Below are 7600 nucleotides of genomic sequence, written 5' to 3'. Positions count from 1 at the left end.
GTGTGTAGCCTCCATTGGCACCACTGAGCAGCTAGCGGACATCTTGACGAAGGCACTGGCACGGGAACACTTCTGTGAACTTCGCACCAAGCTCGGCCTCATCAAGCTCAAGCAGAAGTGCAAGGCTTAGGAGGAGTTTGTTTGTTAAGCCATGCACTGTAAATAGATAGGCTTGCATGTTTTCTTTCCGTTATGCATGCGCCCGAGCACCGAACTGTGTGGCTACCGTGCGCATAGGAGGGGGGTGGCGAGATTAGCTTGCACAACCCTGGGATGGCCGGTGAATCAAAGGCATCGTGGGCACGGGGATGGACGTGCTCGCTGCGCGGTTTGCGGCTGACCACTGCGTGGTCCTGTTCTTTTGTATTCACATAATAAAAAGGAAGCAAGATCAGAAAACGCTGCGGTTCTTTTGGGCAGCACCAAAAGCTGTGTGTACTCGTGTTCATCGTGTTCCAGTGTTCTCTGTTCTCCGGCGTGTTCCGGTGTTCGCTGTTCTCCGGCGTGTTCCAGTGTTCGCTGCGCCGGGCCTAACACACCTCAATAGGAGCTTTTGGAGAATTTGGAAGTGAAACCAGAAGAATGCACAGAAGGGACAGTCCGATGCTAAGAAAAAATCTATTTTAGCTGAGTTGTAGGATCAATTTTGGAGTGTTTTGAGACCTTCGGAACTTGTTCATATCATGGTTTGATGCAAAGTTGAAAGCCCTAAGTTTGGTTTTGATAATTCAATGACAACTAGTGTACTAATGCTTTCAATTAATTTGTGATTGAGCTAGGGTCCACATTAAGATAGCGCGCAAGGTTAGAAGATGGTTGAGAGGTGATCAAACCATATGAAGCAAGCTCACACTTGAGCCTTCAATTCCCGTGTGCATACATCAGATATTCAGATCACATAAAAAGCATGCATGAACCAAATAAGGCAACAAAAAATCCACTATGAAAGCCAGGTACCAGAGGCCGGAGAATTAGGTTCGATAAGAGATAGATAACACAATCATCAACACGCATGCAAACTTTGGGAATTGAAAAAGAGAATGTGCAAGGAAAAACGATAATATTAAGCACTGATCTCCTTTTTTTTTATAATAACATCCAATAATCTGCAGAAAGAGAGCACGGGATTATGTATGCTTTTCTCTCTATTATTAACAGAAGGGTGCACCATGTCCTCAGAAAAGAAGCAAAGAATTCTGGTTGGGCAACAATATGAGAGAAGAAACGTTATCCCACCGGTTGTCAAACTCAGTATGTCACACTAAATGAAGGTTCCAATTGAAGGTACCACTCAATTTTGAACAGCTGATAGAAAGTTAGGTACCATGATCTCGAGTAGTCCTTTGGGATTGTCCACATGAACCCAGTGGCCAGAGTTGGGGAGAACGTGAAGTGACACTTTTCCTACATCAGGCTTGGACTCTCTCCTGGCTAATGCTTTTAGCCTTTGAACATCATCAGGGACCCATCGATCACTGCGCTCTGCTTGCACTATTGCAATCTCCAATTCCTTAGGTGGGCATTCCAGCAGTGCCCAATAGTCCCTTTCCCTGAAAATTAACAATATTTGAACCAGCAACATAAATTAACAGCAAAGCGTAGGCCTGCCTGATGTTATGATTCATGTCAACAAGTAATTCTCGATACTCATGCATAATACACAGTTACACGAGAACTTCACTAAACTTTACCTATAAGAACTAAACATGTCTATGGCAGCCTGAAGATCAAAAGCCCAGGTCACATGATCGTTGTCTTTCTTCAAGTTACTGCCGATCCATTCTGAAAGAGACTTCTAAAATCCAAGGCTGAGCATGTGGTCAACAACCCACCTGGTGGCATGCAACAACTGAAATCAGCATTAAGGATATGAACACATGTAAACCATTTAACATGTGCAGTTCCAGACACTGCTCATGCTAAACATTCAGAAAGGTCCAAAATATTTTCTATTCTTGAACGTTAATAGTTGCTTGCCAGATTGAATCTATATTGAAAAGAAAATCATTGACCTTCAGGCTTCAGGCATCACAAGAGCATATTTCAAGTTTTCAGTGGACTACAACTCTTCTGGACTGTATCTCAGAAGTGATTTGATGAAGGACCATATCCTAGAATCTATGAATACACGATCACCACTCATTAACATTAAGAAACAAAATTGTCCAAGACACACATACCTTCTTTCTAAACCTGCTATGTTATCGAAACTGTTGTTAAAAATGTTCTACCCAAATTTTGCATCCACCCATACCTTCTTTATAAACAGTTATGTGGTTATAGCCTATGGTTGACAAGAGCATAGTTATGAAATCAAATCCCCACTTTCACAATGTATTCTTCATCCGTACCATTATTATCTCTATGTTGGTGCTGTAAGTCTGTCAGAGTGTTAGTCTCCATACCCGCATAGCTATATATTAAATACAAAGGTAGCAAGAAACTAAACCTCAGCAAGGGAAGGGACAAGATAGTACTTGCGTGATGGAAGTGAAGAAGGAAGACTCGCTAGCGTTTGCAAAACCCGTTCAACTTCACCATCACTGTCGTCTGTTTCTACTTGTCCAGGGACAGAATCAAGGACCCAGAGCTGTTCTGCATCAAAGGAAAAATATAACATAGTGATACATAACTATGTCCTCTTATCCAGTAATGTTCACAGTATGCATGAACAACTACAACCACAATCCCACAGTTGAAAGAAATGAACTATAACATGGTGATACTAAAACAAAGGATGAGAAGTAAAGAATAGGAGAGTTGCAAATTCATGACGGAAGCAGCAAAGAAATTGTCCGAAACCATACTTTGATTTAGATTCAAATTTCCAAGTACACAATAAAAAGAAATGTGCCAAGTGTCAACCTATAGAAGCATGAAATTCCAGTTTTCCACAGAAAATTAGTTATCACATCCTCGATTCTTCTTCAGTTTGATCTCTATTTCACAGTTCGTATATTTTGGGGGCACAAGCTTATTGTGTGTGTCTTTTAATTTTTTTGTTGGTACACGGTAGAATCGATGTGGAAGCTGCGTTTAGATTGTGTGTTCAGATTTCTCAGTTTACCGCAAAGCTCAATGATGGCTGCTCTGTTGATGTGCCGCAAAAATATGATGAGTGGACTGTGGATTGTCAATGCTATACTTTAGACATGCTAGAAAAGGATTTGGCAGCTAGGATAAACTGGGGTAGCGGCCACCAGTTGGTAGTATCCGAATTTGACATGAGTCGAGATGGACGAAGGAAATTGTTGAATGATACAGATCTCTCTCTTGCTTTCGCTGAAAGAAAGAATGAAAGGAAGATGTTTTGGTTTGTTGCTGTTGTGGACAAACCCACAGAGATTATTTCTTACTCGGTTGTTTCAGAGGCAGCCATCAGCAATGTGGCCCATGATGATGCTATACCTCAATCAGATTTCAGCAATGATGCAGTGGTTTCTCATGAAATCGATTGGGACAGTCTGGAGATAATTCCTCTAACTGCAGACCAGATTGGTGCGCCTTTTCCTGTGATAGATGAGGATACAGTGTATGAGTTTCTTGGTCTTAGAGCAGAGGATGAGAGAGCTGAGCAAGCTAGGGCAGCGGCTGTTGCAAAGGAAAACCCGCCTGTGCCAATTGATTTGGGCCCTGCTGATGTGTTATTGGTTGACGATCATGTGCCTGGTGAGGACTCGGTGCTTTATGATAGAGAAGACCCTCCTATGAAAGTGGGAACCGTTTATGCTAGTATGTCTGAATTCAGGGCTGCAGTGAGGCATCATGCTATTATGAAACAATTTGAACTTGGAACAGAGAAATCTTGTAAATCTTTGTTCAGAGGCTATTGCGAAGCTGATGGTTGTTCATGGACTATTATAGCAAGGCTGATGCTTGATAACCAGCAAGTCAGGGTACTAACCTTGTTCAGAATACCAGGAAGTGTTGTAGAGATAGATGTAATCAATTAGGAAACTGGTGTATATTTCCACATATTTTTTTGTTGCTTGAAACCTAGCATTGATGGTTTCCTAAATGGCTATAGGCCATTTTTTAGTATAGACTCCACAGCTCTCAATGGTAGATGGAATGGCCACCTACCTTCAGCTACTACACTAGATGGACACAACTGGATGTATCCAGTTGCATTTGGATTTTTTGATGGTGAGACTACTGATAACTGGACTTGGTTTATGCAGCAGCTGCAGAAGGCAATTGGGAATCCACCTCACCTAGCTATAATTTCAGATGCTTGCAAGGGCCCAAAGAATGCAATAAAGACAGTGTACCCTTGGGCTGAGCATAGAGAATGTTTTGTCCATCTGATGAAGAATTTCAGCAAGCGTTTTCAAGGGCCTGCTTTTGGGAGAATGTATCCTGCAGCTAGAACTTTCCAACCAGATTACCATGAGTATCTCATGAACAAGATGTACGCATGTCAGTGTGGTGCGTTGGGCCACTGTGTGCTGCAGTGTCCAGTATTTTTTTTTTTAAATGCTGCAGTTTTCATGTCCTACGCGGCTGAGGTGCTTGATGCACAGGAGCCAAGCATCTGGTGTTGCACAGGTCTGTTCTAATGAGCGAGGAGTAGTTTGGTCCTTTCAGGTGGGTGGGGAGAGGTGAAAAGATTAAAGGAAAAGGAAAAGGTGAGAAAATGACTGAAATCCCTTAAATCGAAACAATTTGTAGCCCCAGTGTCAAATTTCAAAAGGCAGATGAATTGGATGTTAAATGTTGCGAGGTAGATGAATTGGATGTCAAATATTGAAATTTCTCGTTCGAGGCCGGCAGCGATGGTTACCAAAGCCATTAGCCAAACCTAAAGGTAAATTTTGCTATTATTAAAAGAAAAACGTCTTCAACAGACTATGAAAATGACTCCCTATTAATAGCTTTTCATCCTATCTTATTTAATCTCTATTTTGGATAGCTTATTTCACTTGCCATCCAATCTCTTGGTTTTGCAAAGTCTGGTAGAGTACTCTAATATTTTTTATCAAATCTATTTTAGAGAGTAGCTAAATTAATAGATTTGGCTAATTTTTTTCTAATCTCAGGAGATGCTCTACCAGTTCAGGCCGAAAGGAAGAGGCAAAATAAGCTGTGGAAACCACGTGCTCCACGGAAATATGAAACCAGTTTATTTTTTTATTTTTTTTAGATTTTTTAAAACTTAAACATATTCATAGTGTATATAGACATATACTCACATAAAAGTTTGAAATGAAAATAAAATTTAAAATAACCATACAAAAATGATAAATATGAGGTTCATGTGCAGTATGAATCTTTCAAATGCGAATTCTAACTTTTGTATATGAATATATATTTGTATGCACTATATATAGATGTGCCAAGATTTATTTTTTTAATAATCTAAATATGTTCTTTGAATTGGCTTTTATATTTCTATCTAGCAGGTGGTTCTTATTCTTACCATATATTTTGATAAAAAGAAAAAGAGAAAAACTTGATTCGTAACAAGAAAAAAATATAGGGAAAAAGCTGACAGCTATAGTTAAAAAGGGCTTAGCTCATTTAACCAGTTCGGCCAATGGAAAGAAAAAGGAGAAAGAAAAACCCAATTCGTGCCAAACAAAAAAGATGGTGGCTCGCTTAACCAGTTGTGGCCAAAAGAAAGAAAAATAGATGGGAAAAAACTCAATTCACGACAAAGGAAAAGAAAAGAAAAACCTCAATTCGTGCAAACAAACAGATGAAAGAAAACGGAGGAAAGAAGTCAATTCAAAAGTGAAAGACGAAAGAAAAGGGAGGAAAGAAACTCAAGTCGTGCCCAGAAAAAGAAAGAGAAAAGAGAAAAAAAAGAAAGGAGGAAAAAATAAAAAGATGAAAAAAACACAATTCACGACAAAAGGAAAAAAAAAAACTCAATCCGTGCAAAAACAAAGATGAAAGAAAACGGAGGAAAGAACTCAGCCCATGTTTAGATCACGAAAAGTTTTCCTAAAAAGTGTTACAGCACCTATCACATCGAATCTTGCGATACGTGCATGGAGCATTAAATATAGACGAAAAAAACTAATTGCACAGTTTGGTTGAAAATTGCGAGACGAACGTTTTGAGCCTAATTAGTCTATGATTGAACACTAATTGCCAAATAAAAACGAAAGTGCTACAGTAGCCAAATTTCCAACTTTTCACCAACTAAACATGGGCTCAATTCAAAAGGAGCAGCGGGGGTCGGGAATGATATTGGTGAAGGGGAGGGTGTTGACCAGCGCGAATCTTGGAACAGCTACGGCCGGAGGATAGAGAAGACGTGCGCTTGCCGTTGCGGTACGAGGCTTTTACATGTATACCATTAAAAAAGTTTGTAATTATATAGAAGTCATTAAAAAATGTGACTGCACACAGGTGCCACTACTCTAAACTTCTTTGCCTTACACGTCATTCCGTCCTTGTTCTATTTGTTTTCCGTCGTTACAGGTGGGCCCGGCCAGTGAAATTGTCGCCACGCCCAGTTTAAAGTAAGGCAGCCACCGCCTAGCTCATCATCAGCGCCAATTAAGGATCCAGGAAGACAAACCACCGTATTACATACCGTCATCATCCGCAGCAGCGAGCAATGCCGAAGAATTCCTACGCCGGCGGCTGCGAGATCCAAGCCAGCAGCATCAACTACCGCATCACCGTCTTCAGCCGACCACACCCTCCTCTCAAGGTCTGGAGCAGGTCAGACGACGACGTCCATGTCCAAGACCACCAGGACCACCACCACCACTACAGCGTCCGCCATGTGCTCAGGGACGTCTCCTGCCGCGTGCGCCCCGGCGAGCTGCTCGCCATCGTTGGCCCCAGCGGCGCCGGCAAGTCCACCCTGCTCGAGATCCTCGCTGGCCGCCTCTCCCCGTCCCCGTAGCACAACCTCCTCCTCCTCGACGGCGCCGTCGCCCACAGCGCCGACCTCCGTCGCGTCTCCGGCTACGTCACCCAACAGGACGTACTCTTCTCGCTGCTCACCGTGCGCGAGACGTTGCTCTTCAGCGCGCGCCTCCACGCCATGGCCGAGACGCGCGGACACACCGTGCAGCTCAGCATCCACCAGCCGAGAGCGCGCATCGTCAAGATGTTCGACTCAGTCCTCCTGCTAGCGCCGCCTCCCCAGCCCCAGCACCAGCAGCCGTCCTCCCGGGAGCGGGAGGGCCGCTGCACGCTGCAGCATCTGTTCCAAGCTGCACGGCAAGCAGGTGGCCGACGAGGACACCGCCGCCGTCGTCCTCGTGATGGCTAGCAGCGCGGCCGCCACGGCGGGCAGCCGGTACGCCAACTCGCGGGCGCGTGAGGTCGCGGTGCTGTCCCAGCGGCGGGAGGTGCGTGGTGCGGGCGCTGTACCTACCATGGCTCAGCCTGCTGGAGCTCCACAACAACCTGCTCTTTGGCGCCGTGCCGTCGAACCCGAGCGCGTCCGCCAGTTCTTCGTCGCAGCTGGCGCAGCTCAACCTCCTGGCTCGTGCTCGTGCATGGCTGGCCCCGTTCCTGTCTCGTGCTCGTGCACGCCTCCCTCGCCAGCGACAGAGGAGGATGAGCAGAAGAGACCGAGAGACAAGAAAACTAACATGGGGTGAATCATAGTCAACATGATCTCTACCATTTAAGG

The 7600-nt window shown here is 43.9% G+C and overlaps 1 pseudogene; it reads right to left on the bottom strand.

The window, feature by feature from the left end:
- Positions 1–1291: 1291 nt before the first annotated feature.
- LOC136453599 (uncharacterized) lies at positions 1292–2909 on the bottom strand (annotated as a pseudogene).
- Between the last annotated feature and the right edge of the window lie 4691 nt (positions 2910–7600).

The sequence above is a fragment of the Miscanthus floridulus genome, chromosome 5 (assembly GCF_019320115.1).
Source record: "Miscanthus floridulus cultivar M001 chromosome 5, ASM1932011v1, whole genome shotgun sequence".
NCBI classification, from domain to species: Eukaryota; Viridiplantae; Streptophyta; class Magnoliopsida; order Poales; family Poaceae; genus Miscanthus; species Miscanthus floridulus.
Note: the sequence above shows the minus strand (reverse complement) of the source record. Positions and strands in the feature narration are given on the sequence as shown.